General features: G+C 48.5%; 1 protein-coding gene and 1 non-coding gene across 4 annotated transcripts in view; one reads left to right on the top strand and one right to left on the bottom strand.

Moving 5' to 3' along the window:
* Positions 1 to 21,345, bottom strand: part of Sesn (Sestrin) — a 201,487-nt gene that overhangs the window by 48,167 nt on the left and 131,975 nt on the right. The gene's annotated exons all lie outside the window — the stretch shown is intronic.
* TRNAA-AGC (transfer RNA alanine (anticodon AGC)) lies at positions 1,567 to 1,639 on the top strand. The gene has a single exon. It is a non-coding gene; the product is annotated as a tRNA-Ala (tRNA).

Raw genomic sequence — 21,345 nt, 5'->3', positions numbered from 1 at the left:
TAAAGGGAACGGCATGAGGAGGGAGTGGAAAGAGGAGAGCGAGAGCGACGAAAACGACGTACGGGGTGGAACGAGAGTCGTTGCGTTTTCATGACGCGAATTTTATTTGTTTTATCGGAATGAGGAGAAGCAGCGGCGAGAATCGGCCGGCAATCTCCCGCTCTTCCTCCTCTCTTCTTTCTTTCTTTCTGTCTCTTTTTTTCCTTTTTGTTCAACGGAGGAAGGAATTGCTACCGATAAATCGTGACGAACACGCCCCGCTATTTCTCGTTCGCCGAGGAGAAACGGACGGTATTAACAACCTCGTCCCATCACCAATTAATTTGCGACCTCTCCTATTACAGGGAAATTTAGTTAACAATTTCCGCGAAACAGACAGATACTATCGAGAAGATTCCTCTCTCTCTCTCTCTCTCTCTCTCTCTCTCTCTCTCTTCCCCCCGCCCTTCTCTGAAAAGAAGTGTCCACGATCTTCTGTCAGCGGTTAAAACGTGACACATCATGCTGGATTTTATTCAATCCACGCGCGCAGCTGAAGGCCGGCCGAGTCACCTTATTTTATCTTATCTGTGTAAAATGTAATAATTAACGTACACACATGAAAAATGTACATTCTAATCTTATCCCTGATATATATAATTATACAATATCGATCGCTTCGATAAGCTGTTAGAATCTCCCCATTTGTTCTTTATTCCCACAACTTTCCACGTGCATCACGCGCTGCAGACAGGACTAAATTATATATTCCGGCTTTCCTGAAACAATAATTTAATTTTAACAATACGAGGCTCGAAACATAAAGCGCTATGCGCCAATGTCACTGCCGATATATTCGGGCGCGTTTTCGAATTAATGTATACAACGCACACCCCTCGAAGTCTTTGGTACCTTTCAACGCGTTATAGACCATCCTCGCAGGATATCTTTGTCCGGACTATGAGTCGCGCACATACATCCTGTGTGTCTCGCCTCGTGTGTGTGTGTATGTGTGTGTGTGTGTTATCGCGGTAATAATTCCTTTTATAGTCCGAGACATCGGCTCGTGCACGTGTCGTTCGACGATCTTTATTTCTTCGTTAATGACGCGCCGTGTTATTCTCATTGGGAACAATGGATATCTATTTCGTGCGCTGTTACGGAAATAAAAGGAAGGACGGGGAATATTGAGAAAGAGCAATAAGAGAGTTCGAAGAAAAGAGCGTACGAAGGCTGTAAGATCCGTACACACAAAACAGACAATAAGATGTTCGCGGAAGCGTGAGATCGTCGGAGCTCCCTTTTCGTCGTCTCGATCGTATCGGGGATTATTATCGCAGTTAATTATTTGTTGCAAATTGTTGCAACAAGTAGAAGATTACGAAGTAGTGAAGTCGAAACGTGGATACAATCATCGCTTCGGAAGGTGAAATCTATCGCAGTGCGAACGTGATGAGTGACGTTAAATGACATATTCTTTCTCTCCAGTTTATCAAACCTAAGAGATTAATTATTATTGTACACGTATATAAAAACGTATGTACACCCACTCCATGAGTCATGCTACTTGCGAGTGTTTCACTCGAAGGGGGCGTAGCTCAGATGGTAGAGCGCTCGCTTAGCATGCGAGAGGTACCGGGATCGATACCCGGCGCCTCCAGATTCTTTTTTTTTTCTTTTTTTCTTGAAACAATTATCATAAAAAATTTCGTACTCGCGAGCGTATGCAAGATACTGAACCTAAATGTCGCTGGTTATCAACGCGAAATGATTTGAACGCTCACAGAGTGTCCTGTCACATGTCTAGACGAAAATCGCGACGGATTCTCGGCGGGACAAGTAAGCAATGCCGCGAGATGATTTCTGCTTACATCGCAATTTGACAAAAAAAAAAAAAAGAGAGGTGAATGAATCTGCTGCGATAAAATGAAGAATAAAAATTAGCAAGAGAGGAGCGATTCGGACGATAAAGAAACAAAATAAAAAAGACGTGATAACTCGCAGTTTCACGAATCACACTCACACGTCGATCACCGGGATGATAGGGACGACGAGCTGCAGGTGACTTCGAATGCAGGATAACTCGAATATCTTGCTGCGAGGTTGAAAAAGCGGCGCAACAGTGACGCGGAACACAGCGGTGTGCCGGCGGCGCGCCGGTAACGGTACAGCGTAATTTCGCGGCATCGCGAACATCGCCGTGCGCGACGAGAGAGAGAGAGAGAGAGAGAGAGAGAGAGAGATACGATCCGGCCGATGCGATTTTCTCCGGCCGATTTTTGCAATAACAATGCGCGCAACGACTTGATAAAGCCCCCGCGCGCGCGCGCGCGGAGATATCCGTGTCAACTTGGCGCGCGCGCGCGCGCGCGCGTGATTTGCCGATCGCTCGCGCTTTACGAAAACGCCCGACATTATCTCGCCGAGCGCGCACGACTATTATCGCCGTATCTCTATTGACGACTGAAGTCGAGAATAGACTGCAAAAATAAACGTGCCTCTTACTGATCTCGCCAACAAAAAGCGTTATCGTTCCCGCCCGAGCGACCGTTCCTGGTACGTACGCTGGCTTGAAAAAGCGTCTGTCGCGAAATTGCGAGATCCAGCCGCCGAAATTAACTAATCTCTGTTATGCAGAAACGATCAACCGAGCGAAAACAGAAGAAAACAAAGGGGGGGCGCAGGCTCACGGCTCTCGGAGTCGTGAAACTTTACAACTACGGAGCGGAAGAATGGCGAAGCGTGTAAATTATACGGCTCAGCCGTATAAATGTATACATAATCCATGCAGTTATATATACATATTATTTTCGACTGCAACGATAACATAACCCTGATTCTTATTCGCCGGCAGTCCGGTCTATTGCGTAATGCCACCAGAATTGCAAATGCAGAAGCTTAGTCACGTTGTTTACGAGCAGCGGCAGGGAAGAGTTTCAAGATCATCGTTGCAGCGAAAGAAACTCGCGAGAAAAATCTTCCGAAGCCGGCCGAAGAAACGTCTGAGAGGGAGAATACTGTCACTTTCGAGGTCTCGATTTGACAGATGGAACGCACGATCGGAGATTACTTTTTCGATGACAGCCGAGAGACTCCGCCGCATGTTTAAGTGACTTGTTGCATAACGCGCGTCGGCGCAAGTGCACGGCGTGCCCGGCAAGTGCACGGCGACACGTCGAGGATATCTATAATCTGTTTACGAATGTATCGCGCTACCGCATCCGCTTAATTGCTGCACATCGGCGCTGATAATGAGCCGCAACATTGTTGTAACACCTGATAACATAATTCACGAAGGCGGAGGCAAGTCACCGTGCAGCTGCCGTGCAGGGCACGTTGCAGGGCGTTGCTTCGAGATGCAACTGTGTGCAAACTCCGCGCGAATCTACGGCCGATCGTTCTTCTTGCGTAAGCAAGGTAAATTCCGTCTGTAATTTGTATCTGATGTAGCTCTGGAATCCTAGCGGGTATATCGTGCAACTCTCGTGCAACTCCTCGCATTGTACGGAATATTTCACACGCTCGCGCGCGCGCGCGCGCGCCTGATAAGCGAGAGACGATGTGATTGCGCGATATTTACGTGGAAATTTAATTTGGACTTTCACACTGCCGCGAAACACCGCGGCTGACCGCCGTTGTATCGAATGCTTTAACGATACGAAGGCTCGAGTGACGTTTCGAGCAAAAATCAGAGATGCTCCATGGAGCATCGGTCTCTCGTATACAGAGAGTATATTTCCGAATTTCGTAATTGACAATCGGTCTGAAGAAACATGTGTCTGCTGCAACATGTTGCAACAATCCGAGAACTCGAGTAAGCATCGCGCGAAAAAGAGAAAAATAATAAATAATCATCCCGAAATTACGTAGAAAACACGATAAGAGGCCATTTGGTCGCCGGCCAAGCAAGAGTGACGCAAATCGGTCGGACTACACGACGCTCGAAATACAGGGTGACCTGTGATTCAGTATCATAACGTCGGTATTTGATAGCGCGAAGTTTCGTTCTCGCTCGTTCCGACGGATATTTGAATCTTAAAAAGAGAAAGAGAGAAAAAACAAATCAATATTACATCTATATATATATATATATATATATATATACACACACATACACACGAGCGATATAAGATAAATCTAATAACGATCCTTACATAAATACAGCTTTATAGACTGATAAAGCTTCGCGCGCTCAGCGATAAATAAACGGGTCGTCTGATTCTCACATCACGTTGTTATTGAACACGATCTTAATGGCAGACAAACAAAACTCGGCATGCGCACAATTAGCGCTGAACAGCCAAGACAAGAATATACACGGGTCTCTTATCAGCCGCGCGTTTACATCGATTTATAAAGTCGGACGTACAATGGTGCCTTTGGTCGCGCGGAGAATCCGCCGTGCATTACCTAACTCCGTAATTACTCCGTAGCCACGTTCACATAACACGTTTACCTCCGGGAATCGCCGTGGGAATCGGATCTTGAAGTTCCGACCCGAAGTCGCGGGACACCCCGTACGGAAAAAAGAGAGAAGCACGCCCGCGCGACCGCCGCACCTTGCAACTCGATTAACGAACGCCCCGAGTTATCTGCACGTCGCTTCGAGGTTTCCGCTCGCGCAATTCGGCGCAAACAAGCGCCTCGTGAGTCCGTAAACAGACTTGAGAGAGTGAGAGAGAGAGAGAGAGAGAGAGAGAGAGAGAGAGAGGAGGAGAAGCGAGAGAGGGAGAAGGAGCGAAGGGAAGGAGGAAGAGAAAACGAGAGAGATACCGAGCAAAAGGGAGGAAGAGGAGGAGGATGAGTTAGCGGAGGAGTTTGCGTTGTCAAGTTTTCCGGGCTTTATTTTCCGCGCTCCGCCGACGAAACTCTCCTCCGTCGTGGTCCCAGGAATTTCACTCGTACCATTTTCTTCCTACGTCCGACAATACCGCCCCTGCTGTTCGCGCAAAAGGCTGGTTAACGAGAAAACTTGCGCCCTCCGTCTCTCTCTCTCTCTCTCTCTCTCTCTTGCGAGAGGCTGCCGAGACGGGTTACGCCTCGAGATCCACGACGAATTTTCTGTTGTTCGTGCCTCGTCATTATGCCAGTCCGCTCGGATTATCACGTCGGGAATTATGTATGTATGTACGTACGCATGTATATATGTATATACATGTATGTATTCCTGTATATATGTATATATTTATCTACGTGTACGCGCGTTTATATATGTACGCACGTGTACCACCCCCCCACACACACACACACACACACACACATACATATACACATACACACGCGTACACGCAACATACTGTAGCGGTGCGCGTTCGATTCGCGTGCAATTTCCTAATAAACGTTTTGGACGCGCGTCCAAAAGCCGTCTGATAGTCGGCGGTCACTACCGCGACAGGTAATTGCGTTAATTTCCTCGCGGATGAAGACGTAATTTGCAAAAAGACAATTGGCTGATTCTTCATGGGCATTTCAGTAACCAGCGAATGAGTCTCTCCAACCGCAACTGGACAATCAAGAAGGAGGAGAGGAAAGCAGCGTTTTTTCCTATATTCCGCTCGAGCGACAATTTCGAGAACTACTACTCGAGAACGGATATGTTAAGGAACCGCGATGAAATAAATCGCGAGTCTAAAGGGAGCAAGATCCCGCTCTCCGATTACTTTGAGCTCGTCGGACTCGCCCCGGCGCGGCGGAAACTTCCTAATATATGTGTAATTTTCGAAATATATGAAGAAACTTAAAAATGCCCGGGTTATAAAATTCGCGCCGGCTAAGGGATTCCAGGCAGACACCGGCCGAGGGGATTCGCGCAGTTGGGCTGGAGGGAGGGAAGCGAGAGCCTCGCCGGCGCCGCCGATACACAAAAGCCGTCTAATCTGTAGACGATGAAATCGGCAATGGCGAGCGATTCTACGTCGCGACAAAGACCACTGTGTATCGCATCCTAATCGTCGTATTTTTCTCCCCTCGTGCACGCGAGCGCGCCTCGCTTCCGGAGCAGCAGCGCACACGGGCATCATCGGCGGATCAACGGCGGCTCGTAACTGCGCGCTCGCCGAGTTTTATGCGCCGATAAATTAAGGCAAACTCGCCGGGCAGACTCGCGAGTCAGCTGTGGGGGAAAAGTCGGATACGCGTCGTGTGTCTTTTCCGAGGAAGCGTGAACGCGGCAGCCGAAAAGGGAGCGGAACGCCGGTGGTTGGTAGTTGGAACATAAAACCGGAGTTATATCAACAATGTATTCTTCTCTCCCCTCGTAACGGCAGCGTCCCCCTCGGCGTGCGATCAATGATCTATCGCGATCTCGCAGCCGCGTGAGTGAGCGTGCGCGCGCGCACACGAACGAACGGATTTTATATCGCGATAAATTAGTCGGTAGATCGGAGCCGAGGGCATCTCGGCGAAATTAAATCGGGCCTCGTACTATGTTCCTATGTTGGGTCATAAAACCTACATCCGAAAATCTCTCCTGGGGTTATATATATAATATATATAATACATACATATATACATACATATGTATATGTATATATATATATATGTGTGTGTGTGTGTGTGTGTGTGTACATATACATATATAGAACTATATGTACATACGTAGCAGATGTATGTGCGCACGTATTTATGTGGCGTGCGTCGGTTCTATACGTTGGCTATATATAATATATAAATTCCGGATGCGAGATCGAGGATTGTTTGTCACGCTGAATTATAGATTCGGTCTAAAAAGCGGCGATAAAGTCGATGTGAAATTACACTGTTCCGATTCGGCGATGTTGGAAATTTATTCCCAGTCTTGCTCGCGGCTAAGGCGCCGCCTTATGCGAAGCGTGGCGAACATATCGAGCGACTTACCCCATAGCCGCTGAGTAAAGTGACGAGTGATACTGACATCACTCTCTCAGTCGTCTCTCTCGCTTTAGCCAACGTCGAAATTAGAAGAAAAGGGCATTAGGAAGCAAGAGAGAAATCCTTTCTTCGCGTGGAAAAGGGCGCACAATCCAGACCGTTGGATGCAGAAACGTTTGGTGTGGCGAATAAATGCAGAATTTCCAGCGGACGAGAATAACCTCGGCTTTTGAGAGAGAGAGAGAGAGAGAGAGAGAGAGAGAGAGAGAGAGAGAGAGAGAGAGAGAGAGAGAGAGAGAGGGCGGCAGATTCAATTCCGAGCGCTCGCTCGGAGGAGCGATACCTCCGTACGAAGCTACAGCTGCAGAACGATTCGCATAAAAATGACGTGTGACTCTATTCAGTTACTCGAATAATGATATCTCCCGTTATCATGCAGACCCATAAAATGGATCTTGCTGGAAAAGTTTACGCGCGGAACTATAACGCTTCTCGATGCGACGATAAACCCCGTACAGTATTATCCACTCAAGAAATCATCATGGGATTCGAGCGACAGGGACAAATTTATTTCCCGGCAGATCGGTACCTGCGATACGAAAAAAAGAGAGTGAGACAGAGAGAGAGAAAGAGAGAGAGAGAGAGAGGGGGGGGGAGAGGGAGGAAGAGAGAAAGAGAGGCCAGGGCGGAGCAGCGGGGAAAAGTAGAAGAGGGAGGGAAGAAAGGGAATCACAGTCGAGAGACCGGTTAGGTAAAATCTCGGAACGTTCCTTCGTCACCAAGGACGAAGTCAAGTACCTTCACGAAGGCGAAGGGAATGAGAGTGTCTACATGTGTGTGTGTGTGTGTGTGCGAGCGCGCGTGATAGTCGCTCATGTGTCAACGGTGTAATAAAGGGTGCCGCGTGGAGGGATCTCTCGCGTAGCTCCAAAATTGCGCACCTCCGCGCTGGTAATAACACCTCGCCAGGCCAACCTCGAAGAGGAATTTAATCGGACTGCTCCGCTCCTCTTCTTTCTATTCCTCGTCCTTTCTTTCTTTACGAGCGCGTGGAGAAACGAGGGGGGAACCGGCCGTCCTGTCTTACGGTCTGTTACGCTTCCGAATGTAAACAGGATCCCATAACTTCTCCCGCTCGACGACGGCCGCGTGATAAATAAGCCTCATTGTTCCAGCAGATCCGTCGCTTATTCTTGTTAATCGAGCCGCCCGAGTTTGCGATGCACTCTCGCCCTTTCACGCTCTTCGACACGGCCGGCGAGTCTCACGTGGAGTCCCGTGAGGAAATTGTCATGACGTGAGAGAATCATTCTTCGAGAAAACGCTCGGTGGTCTACCATCGCCGTCGAGTCTCCGATCAATTTCCGAGCGACTGCCAAGTCACGGGGAGCCGTTCGAGAGAATATTGTCACCTTTGTTCTTCGGCGAAGATAAGAGACCGGTATATTCTCGGCGGCTATATTGATTCTTTGTTGTTGATCCGATTCACTCTTTATCTCGATGTATAAATGAGCCGTTGGCCGATGACAAATCGGCAGTGCACCGATCTGCTGTTGCAATTTATTGCTCCCCGCCCACGGCATGACACAAGCCCGACCGCGACACAAGATCGCGTCCGAAGCTCGACGCGCTTGCCGGAGGTATCGGAATAAACGGCGCGAGCTGTATCTACCGTCGTCGACGATAGACACAGAGACCCGCCGTATCTGGCTGTATCAATTCGAAGCGCGGAAACCCGACGATATTACGATGCGCGGCGCGCAGGAGCGCTCTCGCGAGCCAACGCGCGCGAGAGAGTCGAGCGCGCTTTCGTCGAAGCAGTTGCGATCGCTTCGATACCGAGCCGAGTTCGAGCGAACGAGTTCGAGTCGAACGTAAAAGCCGCGCGATTTCCATCGCAAAAAAGTCAATTCAACTGCACACGATACTCTTACATGCGCTCGCACGAGCGAGCGAGCGAACGCGCGCGCGCGCGCGCGCGAGCACCCTTCGTTTCCGTTTCTTTGTGCGCGCCCGAGATCGCGTTAGGCACGGTAGCGATGCGCGACGCTCCTCGTACGAAACATAAAGGGCGCTCACAGCCCCAGCGAGGGCCCGGAATCGTGACTGGCACATGTTATACGGCCGGCAGGGCGGCACGCAAGGAAAATCGGCCAAGGGGGGCGAGGTTATTTACAAGCGGATGACATCCAGCCGCGCGGGAAGACGCGTCAACCGCGCGCGCGCGATGCGATAATTGCGGCTCCGAGATGAGAGCGCAACGATCGATGGATCGGTCATCGCCGAGAAGAAAACACCGTGTGCCTTCGTTCACGGCGTTCAGCGACAAATGAAATTTTGCATCGACTTCGAGATCAGATGTCTGGGATTCTCTCCTGTAATTCTTCTCCGATGAAAGGCGGAACTTGTCGCGACGACGAGTCGTGGCTTTCGTGACTGCTCGTCACTCGTGCATTCCTCGGCGAATTTTTCAAGAAGGGCCGCCTCGAAATGACGAAAGATCCTGTGGGTGAAAAATGTTGCGCTGGATCCAGGGCATTCGGTTAGGTGCGAATGGTTTCAAGCGATCACTTGCGAATACCTTCTCTGACTTGTGGAGATCTTCGCTGAGACCGAGCGCTGCTGAGGACTTGAACGTGGACTTCGCTCCGCGCGTCGAATTAACGGTATTCGGAGTATGTAGACAATATTCTGTGATGAAGTAAACCCGGGTTCACCGCAAACGCGAATAATTTCGCGTGGCGCTCTCGAGAAGCGTGCGCGAGAGCGACACTCGAGCGCATCTCCGGCATTTTCGGTCGAATCATTTCGCTCGAATCAAGCCCGGCTCTCGGTGCGCTCGACCGAGTCCGCCCGTTTTCCTCCGAGCCCTCTAATTATCCGAACGACCACGATTAAGGACAGTTAACCACAGACACGCCTGGCCCCCGATTCTCTTCGAGTATCCGCCTGGTCGAAACAGTGAGTGAACATTACAGCACAAAGCCGGACATCTCCAACTACCTCCCGACCCGGCGCGGTGATCTACCTCTTCGCCACAAAAATTCCACGAGAACGAAATTGCGATCCACATCGTGGCTCTCGAGCTTAATCGCGGATACTAGACTGGAAGCGACTAGAAATTGGAGTCGAGTTCGAAGTAAAAATAAGGAAAAAAAATTCGCTCGAGGAGAAATGAAACATTGAATTTTCCTTCCTTTCGGTTCTTTCGAGCGATCAAGAGGGAGAAACAAGTCGCGAGTCGAAATTTCAGCTCTGTTTTCCTCAATCTATCTATAGATTCAGGGTAAACCAAAGGAGATTTAATTTCTACGAAAACTGAAGTGACACTCGCGGCGCCTTTAATCGTAGAATGGTAGAAATTAAATGGCCTTAAATGATAGAAAACGCACAATTTTGTCACTTGTAGCTTCTTAAGAAGACCTCTCGGCGAAGCCGTATGTCGACTGCAATGAGAAGAGGTTGATGTAGATTTCGGAGTATTAAATTAGCATTGAATAGAGCATTAAAATCGCAAGTAGGATCAAAATTTTGACTCGGCAACAGAGAGCCAATGTACTCCCGTATACTTCTTACGACTCTCTCTTTGGCCCTGTCTTTCCTCTTGATTGAAACATCGAGCAACCCTTCGTATTCGAAAACGACTATTACACGTCGAAATGTTATTAAAATACAAGTTGTTTTTTAAGACTTGAAACAATTATTACATTGAAATGTTATTAAAATACAAGTTGTTCCTCAGGACTCGCGACAAATTATATCATCTCGAAAAGTTCAAGTTTCAGAAACTGTCTTGTGAGCTCGAAATTTCGAGTAAAAAAAGAATGCACGTCTAATCAGATGTTCGAGCAATGTGGCGCTATAATGGTCACGAAATAGATCAGCGGGCGCGGCGCGGTAAATATTTATAAAATTTCGGACCGACTAATTATGGGATAGGCCAAGGCCCCTCGTTGTCGTCCGATCATTTGATTCTGCGCGGTGAGGCAAAAAGAAGCGAGAGCAGGAGGAGGAGGAGAAGGAAGAGGGAGAGGCAGAGGGGGAGAGGGAGGAGTAGTGGGAGGAGGAGGAGGAGGAGGAGGAGGAGGAGGAGGAGGAGGAGGAGGAGGAGGAGGAGGAGGAGGAGGAGGAGGAGGAGGAGGAGGAGGAGGAGGAGGAGGAGGAGGAGGAGAAGGAGGAGGAGGAGGAGGAGGAGACGGCGGTGGAGGAGGAGACAGAATCAAGCGGAGTGCGCGGAATCATTGTCGGCGATCGGTAAACAACAAGCTCGCTTTATCGGTAGTCTGATGCAACGCGGAAGTGCGTTTCGTCAGCCGGCTGAAATAGAGCGTACAGCCAGCAGGGATAGATTACCCGGTAATTGTTGCACTTTTCCGACTAAAAGCCGGATAACGACCCAGCGAGCAGCCAGCCGGGCTGAGACACCCTCTCGAAAGTCCCTTTGTTCTCTCAGGAGCCGCGTGATTCAGTAGTCCGGTGTATCGGCGATAACACGACGCGGGAATGAAATCTCGCCGCGTGATAAACAACTCGCGACGAATAGAGCGCTACGTGCTCTCAAGTCTGCGCGCGCGCGCGCGCGCGCGTGCGGGGAGGAGCGAGCTCGGGGCGAGAAAGGGGCCACTTCATCGAGACGAAATCGAGTTTCCTTTGTTGTCCGTTTCCGAGAGAGAGAGAGAGAGAGAGAGAGAGAGAGAGAGAGAGACGTCTTTAAAATCGTCGACGTGTTCAACTGCACGGACGCAAACAAATTGAATAGCGAAACACGTAACTCTTCCCTTCCCGGGAGGTATTCGGGCTCGTGAGGTAGAAAGCGTGCACACGTCCGTCCATTCGACCGTCTAACGATACGAGACGAGACACAGGCGGATGTCGAATCATCGCGCGGGAGAATGACTCCTAACGGCGGAGAAACGCGTCGGAAGCGCGGAATTCCGCCGCCCCGGGCTGAAGCTGCAATCCGCGCGGCCTCGAGAAAATCATAATTATCAGGCTAGCCGGCTTCTCTCTCTCTCTCTCTCTCTCTCTCTCTCTCTCTCTCTCTGTCTCTCTCTCAGCCAGCCATTGTCCCGCCATTTCTCGAGCACCCTTCAAAATCCCTTTCGCCCAATGGGACACACTCGCCCAGCGTGAGTGCTCCATCTCAGTGCGAGGCTCTCTGTCTCGAAGTCTCGGAAAATGCGCGAAATCGCGGTCGGCCGGGCATCGCCTCGGTAAAGTGCGCCGATGAATGAGCGAGTCGAGTCGACGGCGAAATGTATGTACGAGGGAGAGACCCGGAAATCTCTCGCGCATCTCTCCTTCGGATCGCGACGACGGAGGCCGACTCTGCGAGCGACACACCTGCGCGCCACCGCGACATCGCCGCACTGCGAGCGTTTCACAGCTCGAGATGTTTACGCGATATGCTTATGCGCTCATGCAAATTCATGCAGCTCACGCAACTCTGGCTCATCTGTGCGGACGACGGACGTTTTTGTACGGCCAAGCGCGAGTATACGCGGCGATAATGCGCGATTGTTCCTTTCGGACGACACGAGGTGGGCGAACGAGCGACTGAGGAAACGAGAGCCGGCGGGAAGAGAGGAAAAGAGAAGGACGATCGAAATCGAGTGAACAGTGGACGACTGTTGTTGATCGTTGATCGGAGTCGCGCGCGACTCCGCGAGTTAACGGGAGGGACGGTCTCGTTCCTTTGAAAGAGAAAGAGAGCGAAAGAGAGACTTCGCACACAAAGACGGGTGAGTGGAGGAGGGGGGGGAGGAGCGGCAGAGCAGCGAGCAATTGAATTAATATGGAAATAATGATTTATGTTAAACGGCCGTGCGTTTAACTCGTTATATCAACGCACAGCGGACGCGTAACTACAACGCTAATTAAATGGAGGATCGCGCGCGATGCTCGGCGCGGTGCGTGCGCATGCACCGGCTGCACTCACATGGAACAAAGAGCCTCTGTGAGGCTCGACCGGTAGCACAGCCATGAGCTCCAATTATGAGCGGCGCGATGAAGTCACTCGGCAAAACCGGTCTGGTAGCTGCGACTCGGTAGCTAAGCCCGAGTTAAGGTGAGTCGGCGAAAAGTGCGATGAAATTAACGGACGAGGTTTTATTCGCGATCTCCGGCGATCGCGGGAAAGCATCGCGGAAAAGCACCGGCGCAGCCGCTGCAGGCGGAAACTTGCACTCTGGCGTGACAACGATAACGTAATCGCCTCGCGATAAGTTACAAGTAATTATCAGTCGGCGATCGCCTTGCGCCAGAAATTAACGGGATTGTGTAAGGGGGGACGATTGAGATACGAGATCGCGGCTGCAATTCGTATGGACGGAGTGCGAAAAAGATTACGTCATAAAGAAATAAGAGGCGCGTTGCTTGTGTGATTTTATATGTGTGTGTGTGTAAGTCAGAAAAAAACATGTTGAATTTCATTGCATGTAAAATATTCTAACACTTATGTAAACTTCGCCTGATATCCTGATGATTAAGTCGCTTGATTTACAATGTAAATATGATAATTTCTATTAATGGTATGTACACGCGAGAAAAAGAGTTCTACAGAAACACGTTAATATTTAACGACCTTTGATTTTTTTCTTAGGAACTTGGAGCACGTTGATTCAAAAAACAACTCCATGAATGCAGTGCTATCCCAAAAAATCGAGATATCGAGTCGTTTAGCTGAGTTTAGTTGAAAAAAATCTAAATGCTTGTGTACCATGGCTATGAAATATGAAGAGTCAGTAACAATAGTTGCATTCAGCAGAAAGAACTATTTCACAACTGTTGTAAAATTCGTAAATTGGCGTATGCTTTTAAATTTGGCTGAATCCAAGAACATGCGCCAATCGAAATTTTACAACAGTTGCAAAGCAATTTCCTCTGCTGAACGTAAGCATTGCGTTAAGCATCAGTTTGACAATTTTACACTCTATATAATTGTTATAGAAATAATATACGCAGTATATATCTCAACTCAGTTTGAAAAAATATATTTTATTCGATAAATCATGCAAGTAGCCGCATATTGATGTAAAGATTCTTCAAAATTTCTGCAAACTCCTCGAAAATATAGACATCCATATAATGAGGGGAAATAACACCTTCTTAATTTCACTCGCGACAAACAAGAACAATATATCAATCGTCATAATAAATGATTTTTCGATTAATATCCAGAAATTATCAAAATTGATAAATATAAAAAAACTTCAAAAACAAGTCAAAAAGTGTTATATCAGCATACTTAATTCGCTGATCGCGATGTATTTTCTTTTATACTGTTGTCATCTTTTCAAAGTTATATCTAAAACATCAAGTTTTTGCGGTTATATGTTTGCCGAAACTTTTTCACTAATTTTTCAACACAGAATCTATCCTGTAAATTTGCCAGCAAAGTTCAAATATATTCTGTACGTCAAATGAAATTGCTCTAATTTCGGTTACTACCACTTATTACAATGCAATAACCGCCTTCTGTTGCTTCTTTGTCTCCATTTCGCCGTTCGTGACATTTTGAAATATCTCTTTACCAGACTGAATTACCAATCCGTTGCTCGTTCATATTTCGCGCTGCACAAGTTAATGTAAAGCTGTCAAACCGACATACGTGGTGACGCTGCTTTGGAGCAGCGTTGCTGATTCTTCCAATAATTCACAGTCACGGCGCAATCACGAATATTTGGATTTGTCGCGCCTGACTGGGCGATTCGATACCTCGATTTTTCGGGGTGCGGACTGCATTAATGGAGTCTTCTGCATGTCAAATTTATAGTTGCGTGGAAAAGTTGAATAAATAACCGATCGATATGTTTGGATTCGCCAATTTGACAAACGTGCCAGAGTCTACCCAAGTTTTGAACAATATTGTCTTTCTGAGCAAGACAGTTATCGAGTGTCTTTCTTCTCTTAAAAAATATAGATCCTTTGTGTAGGAAGGACGAAATCGGGATCGGGTACATCTTTCCTCAAATTCGAACTTTGCGCAAGAGCAGACTCTTGCGCGTGAAGCATAAATTTCCTAAAATTTATCTCTCTCGATAATTCTTAAACTTTAATTCATCTGAAAATTTGCCAGCGATTTTGAAAGCGACATTTGAAGTCGACTCGCAAATATCCACGTGAAACAAAGTTGCGTGCATGTGTGTTCTGCCAAATGTATCTCTTTTCAATCACCAAACTTCTCGAGTAAAACTCGATGGAAAAGAATCTCAGACTCGAGCGGATCATTGAAGTCGACGTTCGCGCGAGTCGCGCGAGCGCGTACAGAGAAAAATATTTCTCCGTTTATCCGATCCGAGCGCGAAGTTCAGGCGCGATTTTCCAAGAGGCCGGCTTGCATTAATCGCGTCCGCGACGTTTCCTGTTTCCGTCGTCGCGCGAGTCAAAGGGAGAATCAACTCCGACCGCGATGAATCATCGCGAGAGCTATCGCTCACTACCGAAGGATCAAAAAGAAAGCACGATGCAACGCGCGGTCGCAGGATCCGTTGGCTTTCCCCACGCAAATCATCGCGCATAGGCCAGAAAAAAGAAAAAATTAACGGTCCGGGCAGGAATTTTTGTTTCTTTCGCACGGTTGTTACACACCCCGGCTGGCCGTGCGAAGGTCCCCTCGTTAATAGCGGAAGTATCAAGTCGATTAATCTTGTCGTCGTAACGCTACGGCACTTCCTGTTCTCGGCCCGTGTCTCGATTTACGGCTTCCATTGTCGAACGGATTGGTCCTAACGTCGGCGTCGGCAGACGATCGTCCGTCCGGCTGATTTACCGGCGGTATGATTTTTCAGCAGCTGGAGACCGAAGCGAACTCGACATTTCGTCCAGCAGCGCACTCGTCGTGCAGCTCTCAGCACTGACACCGCAATCAATAAATGGCGATTGATCGATCTCGCGAGCAAGCACGCGTCAATTGATGCCGACTGCCGACATCGTGAACAAGATACAAAGCCAATCCGCGGCTTCTCCACGCTGGATTCCGATTTCGCCGGCGGGAAACGACGACGTAATGCGAGCAGAAGAGCCGGGCCGCGCTGTCATTTAATTAGTCACACTCACGCGGACGGCAGGCAGATAAAGGCGACAAGGTTATTCGAGATCCAGTTCGACCGCGGACGTGGCGACGAGGGTGTGATTAACAATAGCTAATTAGAATTCTCCTCCTCCTCCTCCCGCCCACGTCGTCATGCGTCAACGATTGTGCGCTGCGTAGAAAAAGGAGGGAAAATAAAAACAAGCGGCAGATAAAGGCTGACGGTTCCCTTCGCCGCGCGAAATAACGGGTGAGAGCGGCAGTTTCTCCGAATCGGAGATCGCGACTGATCCAATTTTGTGTGACAGAGCAACTTACAAATATCAAAACGTGTAATATATATATATATATATATATATACCAAAGATAATATAGAAATTAATTCGGCGATTACTTCGGTGGAGCAAACGAGTAGTTTCCAGTGAAATTACGCGGTTCACTTTTCCGTCTGCAAAATTCGTCGAAACTTTTCACTCACCCGCAACACAACGCGGCCGCGTAAACAGCCACGCGCGCGCGCGCGCGCGGTCGGAGATTTAGTCGCGGAACTCGTTAATTTTCCGTCAAATCGGCGGTGCCGGTTTACATAATTCGCATTTGCATACCACCGAGGCGGAACATCGCGCGGATTATCGCGCGGATCGAGACGAACGAATCGCCGCGCCGCGGCGATTCTACGATAGATTCGACCGGCCGATCGATCGATCGACGGATCGATCTGACAGGCCGGCGCGACGGGAAGCATCGGCTCGCCGATCGATATCGCGAGAGCGTATCAGGTACGACAAGATATTTGCTTCTTATTACGAGAGGGAATCGCGCATCGGTGCGTTTTATCGAATTTTTCACCGCGTCACTCCGCGGTGAACAATTCGCGGCAAACATTCGCGGTCGTCACGGAGACCCGAAGAGAGCGACAAGCGCTCGCCGCGAAAACAGAGATATTAGATACGGGCTTGATCTAATTCTTAGAGACGACAAAAGTTCGATAACCGTTTGTTACTCCCCGCGGAATCTCGGGTAACAATCGCCGAGAGGAAACAGTATTACCAGAGTTTACCTAACTTTCGAAGACGACGGTAATCTGATAAACGTTTATTGCCTTCCGACGCGCGAGTGTAGAACGAGCGGCGTACAACGGGGAGAAGAGATACAACGTCGCAGCGCGGCGTCGCGCACTGCAGGCGAAAACGGAAATCGCGCGTCGTGAGAGGAATTAAAAACAGGGAGATCAGATAACAGCGAAATCCAGTGTTTATATTGAACGTGTGTGTGCATTTTACGAGACGCCGCGCGTAACGAGCGGCGCGCGGTATTATTAGATAAAAGCAAGCCCCGAGAACGCGCAGGTGAAGCATAGAGGATGCCTCGCGGAAAGCATGGCGGAAGGAAAAAAAAGCAACTGCGAACTTACGGCTCGAGTTACCGACGTCTAGACGTCTAGACCATTAGTTGATTGAATCGATACACAACTATCTGGACACGTTATTATCCGATTATCCGTTCTCGATAAGCAACGATTTCGGATAGAAAACGCGGGGACTCGCAGGACTCGTGCTGCTGCGTGCTACCATCGCCGAGCTCTATCGCGGCTAATGGATTATTATCGCCGGCATTTTGCTGCCTCTCATCTTGCGACCTCTCAACAAGATCGACACCTTATAACGTTATCGTCGCGCGATCCTCGTTAGCACTGCTAGATGCTTCGCTCGTATCGTTGTTGCTCGAACTCCACTTGCGGGCATTTCTCGCGCCGACGGCGAAATTTACATAATTAATCTGAACAATCGACGCATTTTTAAGTACAATTTACGATAGTGGAACGTCAACCTTCAGCAGAGAACCTTCCGCTTTATTAGTATATATATATATATATATGCAGGACATTTATCCAATTGAGCTTGTATAAAATTTACAATCTTTTATTTTTCCTTTGTGACGACGTTAAGCTGTAATTTTGTTAATCGATGCTCTTAATGGATAATCCAGTTTCGTTTGAGATACTTTGTATATTTTGTACTATTTTTAAACAATCATTCATATACGCTTGCATTTAGACGCTAATTGACTCCGCTATTTCCTGTATATTGTATAAATACGGATGTTCTCCTTTATACGCACACGCACACACACACACACACACACACACACACATATGTGCATACACACGCGATTATTTATATGCTCGACTGCATCGAGTATATAAATAAATCTCCCGTTAATGGATCGGTAAATTTTCTGCAAGATAACATTAACAAGCATTATGCGCTACATTTATGCGTAAACACATCTAAGATATTTACGCCTAGAGCACTTAGAGAAACGTAACCGGAGGTGGGGAACCGGCGTCACCCATACTAATGATATAATTACACGGTAGTCTGCGAAGGTTGAACGGGTAATCGCACCGACATTGTACGGCATTGCAATCAGCGTGTAACAATGTTGCACGAGCGAATAGTCGCATACGCGGAAGGAAGCAGCCGCGATCGAAAATCCTCGTATGAGACATGTGCGTTGTTCGCGGCGCACTCTCTACCAACTACCGAATTTCTCCGTAAGATTTTGCATTGTGTTTTTTTTTTTTTTTTATTGACAGCGCAATTATCTCATTTCCAACAGGGAACAGAAAAATCGACGTGTCAAGAGGTCTTTCTCCATAATCGATTAGATGTTAATCGATTTTGTTTACGACCGTATTTCACCCAACATCCGTTTACGCGATTAAATCTACTCCTAACGATCCTTTTTACGGCAACAGTAAGAGATCCATGTGTGGTGATTGATCATGGATTAAAAGTAATAAAAGAATCCTGCAAATCTCATACTTCTGCACACTTCCCAACGCGCTCATCCGTGTGGAACTTTGAGGAGCGCGTGGCAGTAAGTGAACCGAGCAAACATGATATAACTATACAGATACCTTTGCAAAATTGATATACTCCCCGGTTAGCGAACGTTGATTAAGAAGATTAGTAGCAAAGTTATTTAACCGCTAATTCGCAACCACGCAGTGCCTCGTTCCGAGGGAGAGAGAGAGAGAGAGAGAGAGAGAGAGATAGTTTCAAGCGGTGAGCCAAATATCGGACGTACAACTAATTTCCCGCTCCGACGCGCTTCGCGTTGCATAACAATTACACTCGAAAATAACAAGTCGACTTGTTAACAATCTCGCACAAAAGCGGAAGAAAATCAGCCGTGAGCGAGCGTATTTGCGCGTTATTAACACTCGTAGCGAAAGCGCGACGCTAATGTTAGGCAAACACTCGGCTTGCTGTTTACCATGCGCGCGATATGATCGTCTCGATTCGCAAACTTACCGCAAAACAGCAGATAATACTGATAGCGCAAATATATATATATATATATTATCAATATTAACAACGCTGCCTGTGCCAAGAGAAAAAGGAGAATATTGATCTCTTTTTATTGTTAATTTGTGAATTTGTGAATAGACATCTAAGACGAGAGAGAGAGAGAGAGAGAGAGAGAGAGAGAGAGAGAGAGAGAGAAAGAGAGGGGGTGGGCGGGTGGGGAAAGAGAGAGAGAGAGAGAGAGAGAGAGAGAGAGAGAGAGAGAGAGAGAGAGAGAGAGAGAGAGAGAGAGACTATCGTGAGGCGTCTCTCCTTGCAGCAACAACAACAAGAATATTTATACACTTGTCAGGAATTCGCGGAGGAATGTTCCGTAAACACTCTCGTTGACAACCATCTGTTGCGTATTTTTCACCGCGAAAATACGATGCTTCGCCTCTTGCGTCACTGCCCATCGACGATACTTAATTTCGTATGCACATACATACGTACATATTTTACAGGTTCGTATAAAACCGAGGCGAAAACAGCGACCGTCCGTCCGACGGGAGAAGCAATTTTCTGCGCATCCTTACCTTGCTGGTGCTGCCACGTGGAAACCCCTTCGAATAACTTTTATCGCGGTTGTGCACGAACGCTCGAAAACAGGCGCGTTTGTGCCACGCGCCACGTGGTAGACAACAAATTCCCGAGTTTATCTCTCGCGCCGTGTAAAACACTGTCACGAGAGATGACTGTCGCGATATCTAATCTTGAATCTACAAGAAACCGCTGAAAGATGCAGCGCGATCGATTTACGTACACAGCGGAATAATTACTTTATCTCCTCGCCAAGATTATCGGCTCGCGCGAGGTTGCGAGCGGAACCACTCTATTTATTCCTGACTCGCGTTATCTACCGATAAAAGAAAGCGCGGTTTGCCAAGAGTGCACATGTGCAATTCGTGTCGTCGCAGTGAGCGGCGGCGGTACCCTCGAAGATCGTTCGAACGCCCGCGGCGGCCTTGGGCGACGCGCACAGAGCGCGACGTTGTAATTACATCGCGAGGCGACATTACGTAAAACGAGAGTTTGGCCGCCCTTTGCTTGACCTCCGCACGCCGCGGGGAGGGGCGAGAAGGGAGACGGAGAGAGATAGCGATGAGCGCACGTACGCGCGCACGAGTCCTAAGAAAGAGAATATTCATGAGCGGAAAGGCAAAAGCTCACGTAAGAGAGATGCGCGCGTCTTTGAAGCGGGGACAGGTGGAACGAAAAGCGGGACTGCCGGAAAAAGAGATGCAAGCGCGAGGAGAAGCGCCCGGAACGCGAGGAACGTGCCAAGGTAACCGGGCGTAGGAACGAAATGAGACAGCGAGACAGAACGAGACGGAGGGAGGAATTCGCGTGGTGCGTCCCGACGTCGCTTCGATTGCGTTCGATTGACACGACGCGAGAAAATTGTCCTCGAATACGCGGGGACGCAAGTTGTAAGAGGCGTCCGACGGGACGCGCAATAATCGATACGAAAAATATGAATATTATAAAAAAGCAAGAACGAGGAAGAGTATTTGCGCAAATAAAAGCAGTCTAGGGGGGCTCGAGTGCTCATCGGAGATGAGGAGTTAGAGAGACAGATAGAGGGGGAAGAGGCGGAAAAGGGAGAGGAGTGGTGAGCGGGGAAAATAGAGAGGAAAACTCCGACGTAAGTCGCGACGTAACGTCGAAGGCGAAGATAGATAGGCGGAAAGAGGAGCAGGGAGGGAAAAGAGAAGAGAGAGAAAGAGAGAGAGAGAGAGAGAGCCCATGTAGAGGAAGACAGTCGTGAACGAGCGGGGTCCAAAGCAAGGAGAGGGATTCGTATGGCTGCTGGCACCAAGCAGTCTACTCCGCTCACCTCGGTATTCCCTCGAGTAATGCCAGACCGGAGCCGAGATTGCGCGGCTCGATACTTGACTCACGCTCGCGCGCGCGCGCGCGCGCGCGGTTGCTCGCGAGCGAGCGAACACGAAGCGAGCGCGGTGCGTGCGTGTGCGTGTTCTGGAAGCGACTTCGTCGACAAGCGACGAATACCGAACGGATGCTTCGCCGTCGGATTTGCCGTTACGATCGCTCTGGATTCCGATAAACCTATTTATTATTTACTATTACGGAGTATCCATTTATTTATTATTACTGCGTTGCGAAATGTTG

The sequence above is a fragment of the Harpegnathos saltator genome, unplaced genomic scaffold (genome assembly GCF_003227715.2).
Source record: "Harpegnathos saltator strain DR-91 unplaced genomic scaffold, Hsal_v8.6 scaffold694, whole genome shotgun sequence".
In the NCBI taxonomy this organism is placed as follows: Eukaryota; Metazoa; Arthropoda; class Insecta; order Hymenoptera; family Formicidae; genus Harpegnathos; species Harpegnathos saltator.
The sequence above is the reverse complement of the archived record's forward strand: the minus strand, read 5'-3'. Positions and strand labels throughout refer to the sequence as shown.